At 48.2% G+C, this 23,114-nt stretch overlaps 1 long non-coding RNA gene across 1 annotated transcript in view; it reads right to left on the bottom strand.

Annotated features, from left to right (window-relative positions):
• The window catches only part of LOC142768711 (uncharacterized), a 105,969-nt gene that overhangs the window by 82,047 nt on the left and 808 nt on the right, over nucleotides 1–23,114 (bottom strand). The gene's annotated exons all lie outside the window — the stretch shown is intronic.

The following is a 23,114-nucleotide window of genomic DNA, read 5'->3' as shown; positions in this document are numbered from 1 at the left end:
CTATCGATCTATCTATCTATCTATCTATCTATCTATCTATCTATCTATCTATCTATCTATCTGTCTGTCTGTCTGTCTGTCTGTCTGTCTGTCTGTCTGTCTGTCTGTCTGTCTGTCTGTCTGTCTGTCTGTCTGTCTGTCTGTCTGTTTAGCAGTGTTTAGCAGTGTCTGGCTGTTTAGCAGTGGTTTCATCTGGCACGGCACTGAAGCATTTAACAATTACTGGTTACATGGTCATGCTCCTTAATGAGGTTACACACCCGTTTGGCGGGGGTTTACCAGAGTGTTTATTTCACATTCCGCGCATTGCGCCTTGCACAATCCTGGTCATGGGAAAGTATAATGAGCGGTTAAATGTGTTTCGCAATGCGTTATTAACCGTGGTTGTTTTCGAACCACAGGGGGCCACTGACTTCGCAGCCGAAGGAGCATTGTCAGTGAAAAAACTCTTGCCGAAAGCGAGAGTTTCTCCTGTGGCAATTTCTCCAGTGGCAAATTACCACAATGACGCCATGCAGGAATAACGCCGCGTTGTGGCAAGCATTTGACATCGCGAGCTAACTGTAGGCGGCGTGGTTTGCAGGATCCGCTCGCTACCGGCGCTTGCATTCCCGTTCGCGGTTTAGCGCGGCTTGGGAGGCTGCCGGATATTCGGTACGCAGTTGCTGCCGAGCCACTTTTTGTGCCCGGACTGCCCCATCGGCCCGGCGAATGCTAGCTCTCACACAATTACCCATGTGAAACGTTTCGTGAGAAACTAATGTGCACGTGCTCGACGCCACGGCTGCGGCGAGATAATTGACGTCACTCACAACGCCACCAATGGCGCGACACGCGTGCTGTGGTAGGACGCTGCGAAGGTTAACTGATAAGCAGGCCAATGGAGAATGCTTGTGACACCGATACCAAAAGGGTTTTTGTTACTCCTAGCCATGCACAGCTTTCGCTGTTAAAAACTGACATCGGCAGCGTTCACCCGGTGAATGCGAATAATAAATTTGAGGGAACCCGCAGGGATCACGTGAGCCAAAAAGACCCCGATGTTCGCAGAATCTCAGTGTTGGAATCAATGCAGGCTATCTAATTTTTTAAACATTACGTATGTACACCTACGGTAGAGCCGTTGTGCCGTTTTAACGTCAATGGTAGTAATGCGCATCTACAGCAGTTGATTTATATAGCACTCTGAACGGAACCATTCGCGCGAGCACAAGCGTTACATGTTAGCTTAGACGTTCTGGTGTTGCCAGACTGATGTTGCTGGTGGCATCGTTACGTCATTGTAAACTGGTTATATAAAACATATGCGACAGTTAAACACATATACGTGCGTAAAACACTTGTATACATACCTCCAGCCGCATAGTTTACTAATTATACACTAGAGGGAACTCTGGCGCTGCTGTCTATGGGAGCTGCAACGCATAGCACTTCAGCGAGCATGGGATTGATGGAAATTACCATGAATATGCCTAGTGTTCAAGCTTAACGTTCATGCTGGCTTCGCGTGGCTTGAAGATGCTTTGTCAGGAAACATTATTCGGCAAGTTTTCGGACGTACATGGCCAGCATATTGGCAATTGTCTTGTTTAGCCGCTCGATGAGACCATTTGTCTGTGGGTTGTAGGTGGTGGTGCGGCGATGGCTTGTCTGGCTATGTCTCGAGATCGCTTGAGCCAAATCAGCAGTAAAGGCCGTGCCTCTATTGGTGATGACAACCTCTGGGGCGCCAGGACGAAGGACGATGTTCTCAACGAAGAACTTTGCTACCTCTTCGGCGCTACCTTTGGTAGGGCCTTTGTTTTGGCGTTGCGGGTAAGGTAGTCAGTAGCTACGACGATCCACTTGTTTCCGTAATTCGACGTCGGAAATAGCCCCTGTAAGTCCACCCCGATTTGTTGGAATGGTCGGCGAGGTGGTTCAATATGCTGAAGAAAGCCTGCTGGTCTTGTCGGTGGTGTTTTGCGTCGACGAAAGTCTCGATATGTCCTCACGTAACGCGTGACGTCGGCGGTAAGGCGCAGCCAATAGTACCTTTCTTGTATCCTTGCGAGCGCGCGCCAAATACCAAGGCGTCCTGCCGTTAGATCATCGTGCAGGGCCTGGAGGAGGTCTGGTCGCAGAGCTCAAGGCAGCACAAGAAGGTACTTGGCTCGAAGCGGCGATAAATTCTTTTGCATAAGGCCGTTTCACAGTGAAAATGACGTAAATGCCTGCTTGAATACCTTCGGTAAAACAGAGGTTCTACCCTCAAGGTATTTGATTAGGCCCCTAAGTTCTTGGCCAGCCCGCTGGCGTTCAGCGAAGTCGTCGGCAGTTATCGCTCCCCAGAAACAGTCGTCATTCAGGTCTTCGGGCGGCGGTGGGTCGACGGAGCTCGTGACAGGCAGTCAGCGTCGAAGTGTTTTTTTTTCAGACCTATAAATTATGGTAATGTCGTATTCTTGAAGCCCATCGCGCAAGGTGACCTGAAGGGTCCTTCAAGTTAGCTAGCCAACACAAGGCGTGGTGGTCGCTCACAACTTTGTAGGGCCTGCCGTAGAGGTAACGACGAAACTTTGACGTCTCCCAGATGATGGCAGGGCACTCATTTTCTGTTTTGGAATTATTGCTTTCAGTCTTGGATAGTGACTGGCTAGCGTAACTAATAACCCTTTCCAGTCCGTCAGTTTTTTGCTCAAGGACTGCACCGAGACCTATGCTACTTGCGTCAATGTGCGCTTCTGTTCCGGCGTTTTCGTCAAAATGCGCGAGTAACTAAGGGATCTGCAAACGTTGTTTTAGTTCCCCAAATGATTTCTCCTGTAGGGTTTCGCACTTGAACTCGACGTCAGTCCTCGTAAGGTTAGTGATTGGCTCGGCGATGCGGGCATAGTTTTTGATGAAGGGCCTGTAATAAGCACACAGGCCAAGAAACCGACGCATGGCCTTTTTGTCGGTGGGCGGCGGAAATGCCGTGATGACGGCTGTATTCTGCGGATCGGGTCTTACTCTATACTTGCTTATTACGTGGCCCAAGAATAAAAGCTCCTCGTAAGCAAAGCGGCATTTTTATAGCTTCAGAGTGAGTCTTGAAGTCTTGATGGCTTGAAGCACTGTTTCAAGGCGCCGAAGATGCTCGTAGAAGCTTGAGGAAAACACGACGACGTCGTCTGAGTAAACGAAACAAGTCTGCCACATCAATCCTGTCAGCACTCTGTCCATAACGCAATGAAAAGTCGCAGGCGCCGAGCAAAGACCGAAGGGCATAACCTTGAACTCGAAAAGGCCGTCTGGTGTTTTAAACACTGTTTTTTCTCGGTCTCTCCCGTCAAGCCCGATTTGCCAGTAGCCAGTCTTGTGGTTCATTGCCGAAAAGTACTTCGTGTTGTGGAGCCCATCCAAGGCATCCTCTATCCGTGGGAGGGGATAAACACTTTTTTTGTAATTTTGTTGAGGCGGCGATACTAAACGCAGAAACGTGGGGTTCCGTCCTTCTTTTTAACTAACACCACGGGTGACACCCACGGACTCTTAGACGATTGAATGATGTCGTCGCGTAGCATTTCATCGATTTGTCTTTCAAGGGCCTTGCATTCTCGTGTCGAAACTATGTAGGAGCTCTGCCGTAGTGGTCTGGCCTCTGTTATTATGCGATGTTCTGCGACTGCCGTCTGGCAAATTTTCGACGACAAGGAAAAACAGTCCTTGTATTCCAGGAGCAGGGCCTCGAGCTCTTCTTGCTTATGCTTCGGAAGGCTCGGATTGACGTCGAAAGCTGGGTGAGGAGCTTCGTTCCACTGAGTAGGTTCTGTAGAATTGACAAGGGCGAAAGCATTAGTGACTCCCATAATTTCATCAATGTAGCCGACCGTTGTACCTTTGTTTACGTGTTTGTACTTGTTGCTGGAGAGAGATATATGTTTATTTACAGAAAGGCAGAGAGGTCGGCCTGAGCAATAGCTTTATTTAGGCGGACACTCTGCACTGGGAGAGGGGAAAGGGGAAAAGAAAGACTAATGGATAACGATGGTGAGATAGAGAGGTGAGTATGTAGAATTCTTTCTAGCTGAGACAAATTTTATAGCCGCCCATATAGGCCAGTTGCTTCCAAAAAGTTTATAACCGCTATTGCGACCACAATTGCATGTTGGTTTCTGGCCAAGGGCCTAACACGGTCTCATCAGTAGAAGAAATCAGTGTTTGTCGTTCCCGTGCGTATGCTGGGCAGACACAAAATATGTGGTCAAGCGTTTCTGGCACATCACAGTGTTCACAATCTGTAATTCGTGAGCATAACTGTTCCTTTTCCTCCCCGTAGCTCAGCGATTCCTCTTGCAACAGAAATATTGCGGTTGAGAAATAGGTGCTGATTACGTTCAATGACGCCTTCGAAGTCTTCTGGTTTTGGGGTGTAGAAGGAAAAGATGACGCTTGAGCGAGGATGGATGGTGGCTTCTTCTTCCAGCACATTCAGGGCACGGCTTCCTGACGGCGTGCGTGGTGGTAGTGTTTTTCTTTGAATAGTGTTTCGACTTTGCTCTCAGGTCAATGACCGCACTGTGGAAGTTCAGGAAGTCCATTCCAAGAATAACATCTGTCGAGCAATGCTGCAGTACGGCGAAGCTTGTGGAATAAATGTGGCTGTTAATGGTCACTCTGGCTATTGTTACGAAGCGCGATTCCAACGACGTTACGAAGGGCGCCACGAAATCTCACCGCTGCAACCACTGTTACGAAAGACGGCGACGTCAACACAGTCCCGAAGGCGCCACTGCTTCGAACTCCGCCGGGAAGGCCACCAGCCGTTTTGGTAGCATAGGTTTCTCAGATCGCGACTGCTTCTGCGCAGAGATGATAGACGAGCGGACGAGACGACGGTGAGTTAAACAAGGTTTATGTACAGCATATATACAGAGGCGTTACAAATTCGGCACTGGGGCCGACAGCTTAGAGACACGAAGAGCCGAGCTCTTTTCTCTGACACATAGATCTACTGCTCGTGACGCGCCGCAGGGCTTTCTTTATATGCACCGGGAGGATTCTTTGAGTAACCAAATGTCCAACCAGAAGCGCCGCTGGCCGTGAGGTCAGAATCCTCCAATGGGGTCGCCGCGTGGCCGCGTCATTCTCATCGAATCCGGAGCCGCGGCGCTGCACGTGGCTGCACCCAAGGACGAGTGACGTCGCTACGCATTGTGTCAGACTCGCCAGACAGCAAGGCACCGATCGCTTCGACGGGCTCGCTGTGCGTGCGCGACAGAAAGGCACCGCCACGTGATGACGCCGTTGAGTTGTTCGCGTCAGGCGGGCTCGCGTGCTGGCCTTGAAACAGATTGCCTTTTTCAGAGGCATGGACGTTCGGTGTGGACTCGCAGGAAGAACACTGTACAGATTCCCGCTGGTTTTACTAGGCGACCTGCGGCTGTACGGATTTGCGGGCCTTCCCGAGCGGTCCTAACTTTCTTGTACTTCATGGCGAAAGTCCTACTGATAACGGAATAGTCGGCTCCGGTGTCGATGAGAGCTGTGATGATGTGGCCGTCGATGAGAATGTCGAGGTCGCTAGTTCGTCCCTTGGCGTTGCGGTTGGGCCGCGGCGTCGGATCATGGCTACGACGGTTTGCGCCTCTGTTTTGACGTTGCGTTGCGACGTCTTCTGCAGGCTGTGAAGGTTCGATCCGTGAAGACCCTTTTTGTCTTGTGGCGCATGCTTTCGATCTCGTGGCGTCGTCGTCATAGTCGGGGGCGGAGGATCTTTGGTAGTTCGTTGTACAGCAGCCGCACCTCCAATGGTTGCTGCACTTAGTTTTCCGAGTAAGGGCTCGGAGATCGGCCTCGAACAGAGCCGGTGTACTTCCCGCGGTACGGTGAGGCGTAGTGGCCTGGCGACGGCAAACGATAAGGTGGTTGGGGTGTCGACTGCGCTCCCGCGAGGTAGTCAGCGACGTCATGCGGTTGTTCACTTTGTTGTGGGCATGGCACGTTCATGTCAAAGCCCCGTAGGCCCATCTGTCGGTACTGGCAATTGCGGCAGGTGTGCGTGGCCTCGCCGCAGTGGTAACAGAGCGGGCGGTTGTTAGGTGTCTGCTAAGCGTCGGTTTTCCTCGGCGCGCTGCGCTGGCCTGATGGCGAACCGTAGGACGTCGGTTGTAGTGGTGGCGATGGTGGCGTCTGGCGACGGAAGTGCGACAGGGTGGCGTTTTGCGTGGGCGTGAAGGAGGGGCATGATGGCGGGCTGCAGCAGCACAGCTCATGGCTTGTGACCAGCTACGCTTGTTCGGGTGTGCGGAAGAATATTTGGACTTCCTGGCGTACAACGTCGGCGATCAGGTTGACGGGAGGCTGTGAGGCAGGCAACAGTTTGCACAGCTCTTCCCGCACGATCGCTTGGATCGTTTCGCGTATGCCGTCAGAGCCGAGGGCGTGAACAGCTGTACTGTCTTGCATCGATTGGTGATCGTACTGGCGGGTACGATAAAGTCTTCTCAATTGTCGTGGCCTCTGAGACAAACCCTTCGACAGTTTTTGGTGGGTTCCGCACCAGCCCAGCGAAGAGGTGGTGCTTTAGTATGAGAAAACAGACTTTCTTCGCGTCGGACATATCGAGGTCAGCGTTGGGGAAAAGGTGGGTCATTTCTTCCGGGAAAATGGTGAAATTTTCATTGGGCAGCTGCACCCAGGTCTCCAGCAACGCAGTGGCCTTCTCTGTGTGAGTGACGTTCGTGAATGTTTGCAGGAATACGCCACAGAAAAGATCCCACGTTTGAAGGGCAGACTCCCGAGTTTTGAACCAGGTCCTTGCCGCGTCTTCCAGATAAATGTAGACGCGTCAAAGCCTCTCTTAAGCGTCCCAGTGGTTGAGGACGGCCACTCGGTCGTAGGTCTCTAGCCAGGTCTCCGGGACTTCGAACGATGACCCATGAAAAATAGGTGGTTGCCTTGGCTGCTGCATGACGATCGCGGGCTATGGCGCAGCAGTTGTCATCGTTACCGCGTTCAAGGTCATGACCTTAGTCTTCCGACCCTTATCTTGCACAGGCCCGTACTTCGGAGGCAAACCCTGCTGCCTGCGGCTTGTTTGGTGCTCGTGACCAGCGTCGGTGTCTTCTTCGCGACGTGGGCTGAGTTGACGGCTTGACGCGGGTGTCCGGTACATGAACGAAGCAGCACCGCCACTAGATGTCACGGAGTCGTGACGTGAACAAAGGGAGCAGACTCCCGGTCAAAGAAGAAACTGTTTATTTGGGCTGAATTTGTGGCCACGTAAAAAAGAAAGTAAGACACTGGCTCTGATAGCGGGGAACAGAGCGTCAGTCGTCGATCAACTGACCAGCGGCTAATCAGGTCGGCATTTATACCCTTGCCATCGAATATTCTAGCGTTATCATTAGCGGCGACGTAGGTTCTTGAATAATCTGTGACGTTCCCGAAGTGGGCGTAGTCTTAACAAAATGATCTACTAAGACCTCGAAGCTTCCCGAACATCGTAGGCGTGGTTGATTCATATGTGGGGTTTAACGTCCCAAAACCACCACATGATTATGATAGACGCCTAGTGGAGGACTCCGGAAATTGTGACCACCTGGGGTTCTTTAACGTGTACCAAAATCTGAGCACACGGGCGTACAAAATTCCGCCCCCATCGGAAATGCAGCTGCCGCAGCCGGGATTTGATCCCGCTAGCTGCGGGTCAGCAGCCGGGTACCTTAACCACTAGACCACTGCGGCGGAGCTCGTAGGCGTGGTTTGCGCTGAATGTAGCGTAACGGGGTGATAACAAAACTTGAGGAAAGGAACGTGGCAATATGGTCATGTCGTAAGTTCTCTACAAGTATGTTGCTGTGATGCGCCTTACCACAGTATAGTTAAAAAGCATTGTTAGAAGCCATAAATATTTTGCGAGAGCCATGCCAATTCATTTTCTTATGCTTTTCTAATAGAATCATTTTGATATGGCAATGCACAAGCACATTTAACAAAATAGGCGTAAAAATCTATTTGAGGGGGTTCCTAACAATTCAGTAATGAACTAACCACTCGAGTCAGCACAATTCACTTATCATTTTAGTAATAAATTTCACTAACCTGCATTTTACTAGTTTCCTTTACTAAGAGGCTAGTGGTTTATGTGACAACTGAATGGTTAATATTTAGTTAGTGAATATGCCGACCTTTGTTTTCAATAGTGGGCGCCATATTGAAGCGGAGCAGGCGCACTCGTGCGCGCCGTGCTTGCTGTACTTGCCAGCCGTGCTTGCCAAGCAGGAGCAGCGCCTGACATAAAAAACCATCGTGAGAGCGCAACTAAACACAACACACAAGAAGAAACAGACGAGTACAGGTGCATGGTTTTTATGGAGCGGCGCACTTGAGCACTGTAGCGGCGTAAGATGTCTCCTGCGTGTCCGTGTACGCATGCGCTGCTACGGTTCAATGTGCGGCCAGGGCGGCTGCAACGGTGTTCTGTGGAGCACGGCCATGCTGAGCCGTGTTCACCCTAACAATGAATGGGAATATACGTACAGTTTGCCGAATTTTTTTTGTTATGCTAAGTGGAAACACCAGAAAACCATCATCAACCTGAACCGACACGCACTTTCTTCGTCCTCTTCTCTGCCTTCGTACTCGTTTTTGTCTTCTGCTTCACTTTGAAAACGCAAGCGCTGGTTTGTCCCACGTGGGATGCAATAACTCTGACGGGCGAGAAAACGAGTACAGAGAAAGCAGGAAAAAAAAATAAAAAAATAGAGAAAGCAACAAAAGATGAAAAAAGAAGATCAGAAAAAGAAGTAATAACAGTATGAGATGGAGAGATGCAACACCAAAAAAAGACAGAAAAAAAAGAGCACGAGCGTAGCCATGTAGTTTAGCAAGGTGGTGGGAAAGAGAAGTGAAAGAGGAAGAAACATTACCGGCTCCACTCATTTCTCCGCCTTCGAATTAATATTGTGCCGAGCTGCCCTAGTGCTCTTATAAAAACGAAGCACGTAAATAAGAGGGGAATCAAAACGATGATGTCAAGGAGGTTAAAGCCGAAGCGATTACACCGTAACCTCGCTGATTGAACTGTGGGGCTCAAGTGTGCATATTTAATGATAATATTTATAATATGAGCCCAGAACACTCCCGGAAATTAATGAAGTTTCATTCTCTCTCTCTCTTCGGTTTTACGTCCGAAAACAACGATATGATCATGAGGGACGCCGTAGTGGAGAGCTCCAGAAATTTTGACCATCTGGTGTTCCTTAACGTGCACTGACATTGCACAGTACACGGGCCTATTGTATTTTGGCTTCGTCGAAGTGCGAGCGCCGCAGCCGGGATTGAAACCATGACATTCGGGTCAGCATCCGAGCATTGTAACCGCTACAGCTGAGCACCGTCTACGCCAGTGCATCCCCGAAGTTTTTGAATTTTGCATGTGTATATATGCGCACATATGCAAACATTCGATAACCGCATACACGAAGATGCACAAAGCACGGCTACAGGATCGGATTCAAAACCACATAGTATATTGAAACTAACCCCCCTTTCATTCCGGCTAAAAGCTTCTCGCTACTCTACTATATGCACAAATGACAGTACCGCACAGTCAGTTCAATTCGCCATGTTTGCAGTGCTTGTACTCACGGCCAGTTAGGGGATTGCACATACCACTTCTGCATTTCATTTTTTTTGTCTCTGGTAATAGGATAATGATTTATTCCTCTTTTTGGACCTCCATCGACAGCCTCCCTGTGGCGTTTAATTTCCATGACATATGCAATGTGCTTTCATCGGACCTTCAAAAATTACAGCGGGTCAAAATCAATATTGGGTCCATCAGAACAATCACTTTTGATGCTTTTCGCTTAGCTGATGAAGTTCGCTAGATGTCCCGACTTGTCTCGAAAGTGGCCCCGCCGCGGTGGCCTAGTGGCTAAGGTATCCGGATACTGACCCTCAGGTCGCGGGATCGAATCCCGGCTGCGGGGGCTGCATTTCCGATGGAGGCGGTAATGTTGTAGGCCCGTGTGCTCCGATTTGGGTGCACGTTAAAGAACCTCAGGTGCTCTAAATTTCCGGAGCCCTCCACTACGGCGTCTCTCATATTCATATGGTGGTTTTCGGACGTTAACGCCATATATCAATTAATCAATGTCCCCAAAGTGACCATGTTCAGCACTGTGGTAACTGATACCCGCGGATAATTTGTAGCACTGATATTTTATTGAGTGGTAGCGTAGCGCATTTCCTCAGCCTATTAAATATGTTTTAGACACATATAACGGTTGTACCACATGCAAGATTGGTATATTTACTCTGCAAAACTAGTAGTAAGGCAAGGGACTGCGTCCTTGGGCGACTCGGTAAGGAAACAGCGCGCAAAGTTATAAGGTGAAAAAAAGGAGAAAAAAATATAGTAATGCTTTCGGGTGTTACCAACACGACTTGTCGAGCCTGTTGGCATGTAGCTAACAACGGCCTTCTCTACACAATAAACAAAACTCATTTATTTCATGCGTTGGCTGTGAAATGTACACAAGAATAAAATATATCTACATTGGCGTTTGCTGAAATATTTTCTCCGTCGTTTGGTATAATGTCTACGTACATATATTGCGTAGCGTCGGTTGCTATATGCTAGTCATTAAGCAACATTATTATATGAACAGACTACATACTGCACCGGTGCACCGAACTGGCCTGGTAGGTGATCATCAAAAGGCCCCTCACCACCTCTCGTTTCTTCTGCACGCCACTTATTTAAAAGCACGTGTCGGCACAAAGCGCTGAGCCTATCAAAACTTCAGGCTTGTCGGGTGCGTGCTGTTTCCTTGGCTTGCACTGTCGTAAAGACACAAAATGAATTGAAGTCCGTTGATCGCGCGGGATAGTCGTGCGAGACCAGGACGAACAGATGGGCGGCTGCAGGGCAAAGCAGTGCAGGAGACAATTTCCTACCCGATATATCGCGCATATAGACCAGCCGAAGAAAGTATGTACACTCTATAGATAAAGTAACGGGAATTAATGTTCTTGCACCCCGAAGTACACCGAAAGAACGAGAAACGCCAGAAGAAAAGAATGCGCTAGTGTTTTTGTATGATAAGGAGCTGGTGGGTGCTCCTTTAAGACGGGGAGAAAGAGTGCTACGTAAGGGACCGTGAGAGAACAACCGCTATGAGTGCTTTGTCTGTCGTTCTTTTGCTGTCCCATGAGTTCCAGTCTTAAAGACTACATATTGTCACGTGGTTGCGATAGTGAAGAGGGCTTCCGCATTGCTGGAAATTGCAGAACGTATAATTTGGGCAAACTTGTGCACGGCAAAGCATAAGCGTATACAGTCCTTAACGATTGAAACCGGAAAATTAAGGGCTAAATAACGCATACAATGTGATTTGCACCATCTTTAAATCGAGTCATATCGGCGTAATTTCATTTTTAACGCGTAGATCAGAGCCAGCATTGTCATTAGAGACCAGATTCATCGTGACATCGAGTGGTTATTTCAAGAGATGGTGCATATCAGTAATTGTATCGACACAATATTGATGCTCTTTTTGAATCGCAGGTGCTGTAGAGGCGACTCCCACTCTGCACCGTCAACGGCTACAACAGTCGTTGGCCCACCGAAAAATCTGATTTGCGGTAAGACGCATCAGCATTCATGCATGTGACATCGAAGGTTATAGCGTTATCGCTCGTGCTTGCAAAAGCTGTCGAATAAACTTGAAAATGGGTATTTTCATTGACCTCACGAAAGCGTTCGACATGCTTGATCATGACATATTACTCACCAAACTAGATTACTACGGAATACGCGGGATAGCGCTAACGCTTTTGTCGAACTGTATTAATAATAGAGAGCAATATGTGTATGTGAACGGTGTGTCGTCATGTCGATGTAACACTAATAGAGGTGTTGCGCAAGGATCACTTCTAGGGCCAATCTTGTTCTTAGCTTATATTATTGATCTGCCATCTATAACATCGGAAGATTGTATCCTTTACGCAGATGACACTAACATATTTATAACAGCAAAAAACGAAAATATCCAATACCATAAAGCAACAACAGCCTAACAAAAATTATTATCTTGGCCTAATGCAAACAAACTACTCGCCAACAGCTCTAAAAGTAATGACATTATCTTTGCCCCCTAAAAAACCCACCTTACATTAAGTAATCAGCTTGAAATGAATAACACAGTACTAGAAAGGATTGGTAACACAAAATTTTTCGGTGTGTACTTGGACGCACAACTTTCATGGTACACACACGTACATGAGACAACACTGAAGATATACAGAAAAATACCTCTTCTTTTCAGGCTACGCTACATTTTCCCAATCAAGACAATGTTAACATTATATCATTCTTTCATACATTCACACATCACATATGCCATAGTAATTTATGGATTGACCTACCTGACAACACTGAAACCCCTCAAAGTAGCACAGAACATGGCTGTGCGTGCCCTTCTCTCCATACCAAAAACAGACTCAGCTTCCTATGCTTATAGACTACTAAACGTACAACCCATCACAGTTTGTGTCAATCACCGTGTTTTACTACTTGTCTACAAACTTTTGCATAACGCTGTTCAATGCCCATCTATAGCATTAACATATCAAACGCCCACATATTCCTTACGTTCTACTTTAAGTAAACTGTTATGCATACCTCACATAGGGACTAACTACGGATCACATTCATTTCCTTATACTGCATCAAAACTCTGAACACTTTACCTTGTACCATCGTAGCATCACATCATTTTTCATTTGTATAAACAATATGTTCGCGATCACCTGCAAAACTCACAACATAATACACGAATTAAGATTATTATTCCAATTTTTTGTAGTTATATGTATTTTTCTATTGCTATCTATCAATTATATGTATTTATTGCATTTCTTTGCACTTGTATGTACTTACCATCTGTTGGTAGCTTAGCAGTACCTACTACTGCTAAAAAACGGGCCCCTGCAACTGCCTTGACTGGGCTCTGGGGTCTTACCTGTATAATAATAACCAGCTATTATATGTATGACACACAATAAAAGTCATTGATTGATTGATATTCGTGTTCTGCGCACAATTTTTTAAGAATATTGTGACGAAGGAACGCGTTTATTTACAGGAAATGGTTGAGATCGGTACAGCTCAGAGCCAGAAACCGGCGACCGAGCTGCTCGTGAGCCAGACCGCTTTCACCTCTTCCTCTTCATGTGCCCATCGAGGTGTGTCATTTCCCCCGTTCGCAGACGATGCCCACTGGGCGAGTCAATAGGAAGGTTGGTGGTGATATGGCTTGAGGCGCGCGACGTGTGTCAGCTGTGTCTTGCTAGAGCGCCGACCATTGCTTGTGACGCCGGAGATGACGTATGTGACGTCACTGAGACGGTCAATGACTACAAATGGTCCGGAGTAGTGGGCCAGAAACTTTTGGCATAAACCACGTTTGCGGACAGGTGTCCACAACCACACCAGGTCACCCTTTGTGTAGGCAACGGAGTGATGGTGGGCGTCGTACCGGGTCTTGGAGCGCTGTTGAGATGCAATGGTTCGAAGGCGTGCGACGCGACGGGCTTCTTCAGCGCGGCATAGTGACTCGGCAACCGATGTTTCCACATCTAACGTAAAAGGCAGAATGGTGTCGAGGCAACTGCGAGGGGAGCGGGCGTAGAGCAGGAAAAAGGGCGCGTACCCTGTTGTCTCGTGTTTCGCGGTGTTGTAGGCGTATGTGATATAGGGCAGTACTTCGTCCCAGTTTTTGTGCTTGGCATCAACATAAATTGACAACATGTTCGTTAGCGTCCTGTTGGTCCGCTCTACGAGGCCATTCGTCTGGGGGTGATACGGGGTTGCGTGGCGGAATTGGCTGGCAGACAGGCGTAGGATCTCTTCAACGACGTCAGCGACGAACTGACGTCCCCGGTCGCTAATGACGACTCGTGGAGGGCCATGACGGAGAATGATATGCCGAAGCATAAACTGCGACACGTGAAAGGCTGTTGCAGTAGGTATAGCCGCAGTTTCTGCGTAGCGCGTCAGGTGGTCGACGCACACGATGACCCATCGATTGGCACTGGCTGAACGCGGAAACGGACCTAGAAGGTCGACACCAACAATCTCGAAGGGAGAGCTAGGAGGTGGTACGGGATGGAGAAGTCCGGGTGATGTAGTCGTGGGACGCTTGTGACGTTGACATTGTTCGCAACCGGCTACGTATTTTTCTGTGTCGCGTCGCATCTTGGGCCAGTAAAACCTTTGCTGGATGCGATGAAACGTTCTGGCGAAGCCCATGTGCCCACTGGTTGCGTTGTCATGGCAGAACCGAAAAATTTGGGGACGTAGAGTGCGTGGAACTACCAGAAGCAGACGGGCGCCTTGGCCAGAATAATTCTTCTTGTAAAGGACGGCGTCATGGACTACAAAAGAGCTTGAACTGGCCGGGTCATTCGCGGAGGCAAACAGGTGATCTAAGGAATGATCCTCGTGCTGTGCTGTCCGGAAAGCCGCGATGTCAGGAAAATGAGAGTCAATAGCTGTGATAAAATCGTCAAAATTATCAGCTTCACACTCGGTCGTTGGTAGAGGAAGCCGTGACAGGCAGTCAGCGTCTGCGTGGCGATTACCGCTCTTGTAGCGGACCGTGAAGTCAAATTCTTGTAACCGTATGGCCCATCGCGCAAGTCGACCAGATGGATCACGTAGGCTCACCAACCAGCAAAGAGAGTGATGATCGGTGATGACTGAGAAACGACGACCGTAGATGTAGGGGCGAAACTTGTGTACGGCGAAAACGACGGCGAGGCACTCCAATTCGGTAACCGTATAATTACGCTCTGCCTTGCTCAGGGACCGGCTTGCATAGGCGACGACGTGTTCAGCATTGTTGTGTCGTTGAATAAGCACCGCGCCGAGACCAACTCCACTGGCATCGGTGTGGATTTCCGTGGAAGCAGAGGGATCGAAGTGGCATAGTATTGGCCCGGAAGTGAGAGCGAACTTTAGTTGCTTAAACGCTGACTCACAATTTGGTGTCCAGTGGAAAGGGGCGTCCTTGCGCAGCAAGTCAGTCAGTGGCTGGGCCTTTTCAGCAAAATTAGGTACAAAGCGGCGAAAATAAGAGCATAGGCCCAGAAAGCTTCGTAGCTCGCGGATAGACTGTGGCTGCTTAAACTTGCTGACGGCGTCCACTTTCTGCGGGTCCGGTCTAACACCAGCTTTGTCCACAAGGTGTCCTAAAACCAGTGTTTGCCGTTCACCGAAACGACATTTTTTTGAGTTCAGTGTCAAGGCGGCTTTCTCCAAACATGTTAGAACAACGTCAAGGCGATGATTATGTTCTTCAAAAGTTCGTCCAAAAATAACCACATCGTCCAGGTAACATAAACAAATTTCCCATTTAAGGCCTCTCAGGACGGTATCCATATAGCGTTCAAATGTTGCCGGAGCATTACACAAGCCGAACGGCATAACATTAAATTCAAATAGACCGTCTGGCGTTACAAAAGCCGTCTTCTCTTTATCAACTGGATCCATGGGAATCTGCCAATACCCGGATCGCAAGTCTACCGAAGAAAAGTAGGAAGCTGAATGAAGGCAGTCAATTACGTCATCAATGCGGGGGAGGGGGTACACGTCCTTCTTGGTTATAGAATTGAGACGCCGATAATCAACACAGAACCTCCAGGACCCGTCTTTTTTCTTTACCAAAATAACAGGTGCAGCCCACGGACTTGACGATTCTTGAATTACACCAGTGGCTAGCATCTCGCCAACTTGTTCAGCAATAACTTTGCGTTCGGACACGGACACGCGATAGGGCTTTTGTCTGAGAGGATGAGCAGAGCCAGTATCGATCTTGTGACGAGCGCGCGTGGTCGGTATCTGAGCCCTAGGCACCTTCCGTGCAAAATCAAATACTTTAGCATGTCTCGCCAGCAGTGCAACCAGGTCTTTGCGCTTCTGTGAGGAAATGGACTTGCTAACCATTTTTGAAAATTCAGCTTCCATACCAGAAGTTTCCGGACCCGCCCTTTCAAGATCGCTTAAAGCTCCAATGCAGGTGCTGCTCTGCTTTTCGAACAGGGCAAGGCGCATACCAGCCGGTAGTACAACCGACTCGGGTGAGCTGTTTATCACCCATAATTGAGCCGTCTCGTCTGCGAGAGATACAATGCATCGTGGTACAAAGATGTTTTTCTTGAGACAAGCTACAGGCAACGGCTCAATCACTATGTCACGTGGATTCAAACTCGAGTTGGTTTCCGAAGTGGTCACTTGTACGCTGGCCGTGGACCACGCTGGCAGAAGTACATCTTTAGCTACAGTGAGGTTACCTTTCTCACAATCAGGCTGCTGGGCGAGAGTAGACAACAGAACCTCACCTGCTCCACAATCCACGGTCGCACGACACTCTCGCAAAAAGTCTATGCCAAGTATAACGTCATGCGTTGATTGAGCCAGTACTGTGAATTCCGCCTTGAACGTTTTACCGGCAACACTAACAGACGCAGTGCAGACGCCGACAGGACGCAAGAATGCGCCGCTCACTGCCCGAAATGTGGCAGGTTTGTCCCAGTGAAACATAACCTTACGGCCCAGTCGTTGCTTAAAAACTAAACTCATCACGGAAACACTTGCGCCAGTGTCTATCAATGCCATCGTGGGAACGTCGTCAACAAGTACCTGAACCTTATTCTGAAGCATAGAAACTGGTGGAGGCATTCTTTGATGAAAATCGGTACGTCCAGCGACCTCACCTCCGTCGGCCGCGCTGGCTAGTTTCCCGGTGGCGGAGACGACATTCGTGACCGGCGCCGTGGAGATGGTGACCGAGGTGGACGGGTGGTGGGCGGCGTTAGGCTGCGCACAGATCCGGGCGAATCACTCCGGTTGATCGGCTGGTAGGCGTGCCGCTCGTCAGTTGGATTGGGGGGCCAGTAGGTGTAGTCAGGCCGTTGGCTTCGTTGTGCAAACGTCGCGGATCTCTGAGGGAATGTCGAACGTGGATTACGTCGCATTGGGCAAAATCGGGCGATATGTCCACGAACACCGCACTGGTAGCAGACGGGCCGTTCACGGGGCATAGGGAACGTCGCTGGATGTTGAGGGTACGCGGCGCTCTGTTCCCACTGAGACGCAAAAGGAGGTGGATGGCTGTTGTAGCCGTGACGACTGTGGGGAGCATAAGGCGGCTCTACATAAGAAGACGCCGGTGGTGGAGCCCTTAGCTGAGGGCCGCGGTTGGAATAGCTACGCTCCTCGAAACTCGTAGCATTGATACTTGTGGACGGTGTATCGCACGGTGGTTCTCGGGCGTTCAAGGGCGCGTAAAGGTGACGACGAAGTTCCTCACGTACAATGAGGCGAATCGTTGACGAAAGGTCGGTAGGCACGGAGTCTTGGCACACATCGACAGTGGCGACGGTCGTAACATTGGCAAGGCGTCCGAACTTCGTAGTGATGCGGCGAGTCTTCAGGGCCTCAAACGTTCGGCAGTGCCCAATCACATCGGCCACAGACTCAAGACTCTCCTTGCCGATAAGGAAGTGGTAGACGTCTTCCGCAATTCCTTTGAGAATGTGGCCCACCTTGTCCTCTTCCGTCATGTTGGTGTCCACACATTTGCACAGTTTCAGTACCTCCTCAATGTAGGTTCTGCATGTCTCACCACAAGCTTGAGCTCTCTGCGACAACATTTGCTCTGCACGTTTCTTCTTCGTCGCAGGGTCGCCAAAGCACTTCTTGATCTCCTCCATAAACTGGTCCCATGTTGTCAAGGTGTCTTCGTGATTCTCGAACCACACTAAAGCACTGCCATCGAGAAATAGACCCACGTGGGACAACTGGCTGGCCGCATTCCAGCCATTGGCTCGGCTCACCCGTTGATAGTGGCTGAGCCATTCTTCAACGTCATCGCCAGGTTTTCCTGTAAATGTGCGTGGCTCTCGGTAGTGGAAAGACGGCGCCCTCGCGACCGGCTGCTGGATGTCTCCGTCCAAGTTCATATCTCGAGGTAGTGGTGGCAAGCCCGCTAGTCGACGGCTGCGGCGAAGCTCGTGCTCTTGCGGTTCCGTCGTTAGTAGACGGCTGCTCTCCGGTCTCGCTTGACAGTAGCTGGCTTACCCAGCACCTTCCACCACAACTGTGACGAAGGAACGCGTTTATTTACAGGAAATGGTTGAGATCGGTACAGCTCAGAGCCAGAAACCGGCGACCGAGCTGCTCGTGAGCCAGACCGCTTTCACCTCTTCCTCTTCATGTGCCCATCGAGGTGTGTCAATATTCTCGGACAATCGGGAATTATACGTAACATTGCGACACGCTCGTTACTGCAGCTTTTGTTTGTGAGCTCGTTTACACAATGATGGAATTCGAATAAGGCGTGGCAGTATTAGTGAAATATGCTCAGTAACAGGGAAAAAGAGGGCGAGCTGCAATAATACGTATTTCTCTGTCAGCGTGCTGTAGTGTCATTCACAAGGTTAGTATTTTTTTACCTTGTACCAAATATAAACGGTTGTCGGCAATATTTCTGTACATCGTGCGTCAATATAACGTGAGTTGACTTCACCCTTATTGACTAGGTCGTCCGATGTAAATAAAAAAGCGCTTTTCTCTAAAATCCGCAACTTAACCACTTATGGCGAGCTCGGCTGAAACTCGCACACCTTGTTTCCCTCCAGAGGCCCGCTTTCCAGAAAGGCCGACCGAAACTAACACAGCCGCGCGCGTCACACTGAAATCTCACACGAGGAAAAGAACTTCGCCGGTTTCAACTTTGACCCTTGAGCAGGGTGTCGTTTCGGTATCAGGGCGGCCAGGAAAGTTTTTGAAGAGACGAACGCCACGGTTCGCAGGATCTCGGTCAGTGCCAGCCGCGTCTTCTTTTCAGACAGCTCTCGCCGCCAACGCCGGCAAGGCACGAAAAAATGAGGAGCGTCTGTAATCCAACCTTCAAATATTGAAACGACGCGGCCCCGCTCGGCACCGTCCGAGGAGGGCCAACTCGGGGGGCGGTGACGCGTCACACGCATGCATACGCCCTTCAAAGGGAGAGGGGCACAGGTGGGATCTTTCTATTTCGACACACCGACCCGCAGGAAAATGTAGACCTTTTTGGTGTGTATTCTCTTGTTTTCGCTGCGTGGCTCACATCGAAAGTCTATTTGAAATTTTGAAAGTAGGCTGCCGTCTGTGGTTTGCGCTTCTATAGCATACATAACGAAAAGAAAATGCGCTAGGGTGCTCGTTTCTTTGGTTTTGTAGACACAGCATAATAGAAACAAGTAAAGCATGGGGGCCATTATTTGGAGTTTTTAGGGGTGAAGCTCCTTAAAGCAGCACCCGTTCATCCCTCGTCGTTGTTGAACAATAAAAAATTTGCAATGTGCGCGTTAACTAGAAGCCGAATTCTCTTGACTCTCATTCCCCATTAGCAGCCATTGGCACGTACATTTAGCACTATCTGACAAGAAACGGTTGCTACGTTATACTCGCTGGACGTCACCTCCTTGATTTTAGAAAGGAGGTTTAGCGAGCGTTGGTCCGCAGTGCCATGAATACAGTGAGCTAGTATATACCATGAACTCGAGGTAGTTAAAGGTCGGAAGTAGACACGAAGCAAAAGCTAAATTCTCCTGTCTTTCATTCCTTATTAGCAGCCATTGGCATGTACACTGAGCACTATCTGAGAAGAAAGGGTTGCTACGTTATACTCGCTGGGCGTAACCTCCTTGGTTTTAGAAAGGGTTAACCAGCATTGGGCTGCAGTTCAATGAATACAGTGAACTAGTATATACCATCAACTCGAGGTGGTTAAAGTTGGGAAGTAGGCACGAAGCGCAAGCCGTTAGAAAGTGTGCGTGTGCCACCTCTCACTCAGTCCTTGGAATGTCCGCTGGACAAAGGTGCTTCTATATGAGAAATATATGATGAAAAGATACGAGATGGTGGTACTTGGAGTGTTGAATAGGTAGACGAACGGACACACAGACAGATGCATGGACGGACGCACGGATGGCTGCATGGACGGATGGACACATGGACGTACGCAGGGGCGGATGCATGGACGTTGGGATGGACGCACGAACAGACGTACACACGGCCTGGCGGATGTACGCGCGGATGGTCACACAGATGGACGCATGGACGGACGGAAGCAAGATCGATTGGATGGACGGATGCTTCGCCCCACACTCCGTCATTCGCGCCATGGGTATGCTGCCATTTTTTTTTTCGGCTTAAAACGAAAGTAACAAGGTAGACAAAAAGTTTATAAACGTATTCCGACTTTGTTAAAATCTGTTCATCATTGAGATGTGTCAATCATGAAATAATTTTTTACACACTCGCGTTCATGTCACTCACGGTCCCATTTCCCGCTTGATGGCACATCTAAGGCTCTCACCTCAAAGGGACACTAAAGAAGAAAACAATTTTTCGCCCATTAGTAAATTACAATTTCACAATCCCGAAAACACCACTCTTAACGCGATCTTCCTTTGTCGCCTGCCGTGTAGCCTTGTCAGAAAAGCACTGTCGACACATGACAAGGGTGCGTAGGCCCTGCACTATACAGTGGCCTGGCGGAAATCCAAAAGAGTTCAGCACATTGACACGGGCTATATTATCATCAATAAAAGCGAGCACAGGATCAAAAGTGCACATTTTAATTGTCTGGTGTCGGAGGACAACGTTTCTTTGCAGCCTGCTCTCACATGACCATTCAACTACTCTATCGTTGGGCTTTTTAGGTTTTCCTGTTTTTTTAAGTAATCCTGGATTATCTAGTTCCAGTTGAATTGGCTGAACAGCCTCAAACACATATGCTGGAGTATGCTTTTTATGATCGAATGGCTAGCCATTCAACTGGTCTTCTTGAGTTTACACCAAGTTTTGGCGTGCTTCGGGTGAAGGCCATGGTATGGATCGGTACCCTTTGATGCCAAGTGAAAATATGTGGGCTGGACCACTTTTCGCATTTCCTTCAAGCTGGCTCTATTTCCTTTAATGACCAAACAATCATTTTTTTTTCGTGCTGGTAAATGACGACACTTCTAAGGTGTCCCCAGGCAGATATAGATTTTGCAAGAAAAAGCTTCATGTCTCTGCCTTCTTTCGTTCTAGCAGTTCTGGGTCAATTTTTTCCTGAATGTGCCGAATGCACTCCAGCTTGCAAACTGTAACTTCTCCGTATGACTGCGATGCTTGTGACTTCCAGAAATTCCTCGTTATGTAATAATGGAGAATGGAAGGCAGTCGCACGAGTTTTGAAGTACGTTACTCTTAGAGAAAAAAAATTTGCACTGAGACAAACAAGACACATTCTGGTTCAGAAAAGGCTGCAGATTTCAAATAACGTAAAAAGGAAAATAAATGAGTTTTTTCCAATATATATGCTAGCCCTCTCCCCTTAAAGCAGCACGTATTTTAGGAAGACAGAAAAAAACACCAAGCGTCATTCTCCGCATTTGTGTTCTTTAAGTGCGCACTGTGTTAGCTTTACTACGAGAAAGAAACTTATCAAAGGTGAAAGACAAACCAAGAAACTGCGAATGAGGTGCCTGATCGTGATTGAGCTAATGTCGCGCGATTCCCTCTCCCATAATATTGTGTGTTTCTACCCGTGCAATCCCGGAAGTGTTAGCCGGCGCTATACTCACCGCATTGGCACATAACAAGATCATTTACCGCCACTAGCGAAACAAGAGGTTAACTTGGTTGAGTTGGTTCATCGTGGTTGCAACATAGTACCAGCGCCATTTTGACTCTTCCTCCAGTTGTCGCGCTGTTACAACCACAAATGCCGCACTGTTGTGTAATACAACTGCAAGTGGAAAGGCGAGTGAATTGAGCAACGGACACGTGAGGTTAGGACTTCGTCCCTACTGATGGCCAGCTTTTTTTCTTCTTCCAGATTATTTTCTTTCATGCGATAAGTATTAAATGCGAAGCATTTCTTAGCGGTCTTCGGCAACTTGAGCGTATCTATCTATCTATCTATCTATCTATCTATCTATCTATCTATCTATCTATCTATCTATCTATCTATCTATCTATCTATCTATCTATCTATCTATCTATCTATCTATCTATCTATCTATCTATCTATCTATCTATCTATCTATCTATCTATCTATCTATCTATCTATCTATCTATCTATCTATCTATCTATCTATCTATCTATCTATCTATCTATCTATCTATCTATCTATCTATCTATCTATCTATCTATCTATCTATATCCACCTATGCACTCTTGGCCATTTCATCTATATCATCATCTATATCCATTTAGCACTCTTGGCCGTTCGGATAATGATATCACTACCAAATTTGGTATGGCATAAATGACCGTATGAAACACATATTTGACTAACCATAACAAAATTATCATGACATGTGTGTCATGAATGTCATGATATACATTTCATGGTCCTGCAGCTCTTTCAGTGGTTTCATTCACATGACACGTTGCAAAACTGGTATGGTATGGCATGATTGCATGGCGAACACAAGTGACAGACCCTAACTTAAAGATCATGACATGTGTGTCATGTAACAGCATGACTACTTGCCATGTCAAGATGCGCTAGCGGCCATTTCGCTAGCGTCACATATACCAAATTTGGTAATACAGTACGTGAATGGGTGACAATAGTATCATACTGGTGGAAACATGATAAACATCAGTTGCGTGTCAAGAAACATCACTACATGCTACGCTCATGATGCGCTCGTGGCCGTTTCGCTAGCTTCACATGTACCAAACTCGGTATTACGTGACGCAAACGGACGACATAGGGAAATGACACATGTAAACATGATAGTCACTACATGCGTGTCATGTACAACATGACGACATGCCAAACTGATGATGTGCTCGTGGCCGTTTCGCTAGCTTTACATATACCAAATTTGGTATCACGTGACGCCAATGAATGACGAAGGTATGTATGTGACTGGTTCAAACATGATAATCATGAGATACGTGTCATCTAAGAACATGACCACATGCCACAGTCAACGCGCCAATAAATTTCGACGTGACAAGGTGCGCGTGCTTGCTGGTGTTCATTTCGTCGCGTCACGCCGGTGTTGTCAAGCCAGGCACCCGTCACG

This window comes from Rhipicephalus microplus, chromosome 1 (assembly GCF_043290135.1).
Source record: "Rhipicephalus microplus isolate Deutch F79 chromosome 1, USDA_Rmic, whole genome shotgun sequence".
Taxonomy (NCBI): domain Eukaryota; kingdom Metazoa; phylum Arthropoda; class Arachnida; order Ixodida; family Ixodidae; genus Rhipicephalus; species Rhipicephalus microplus.
This window is presented reverse-complemented; position numbering and strand designations above follow the sequence as displayed.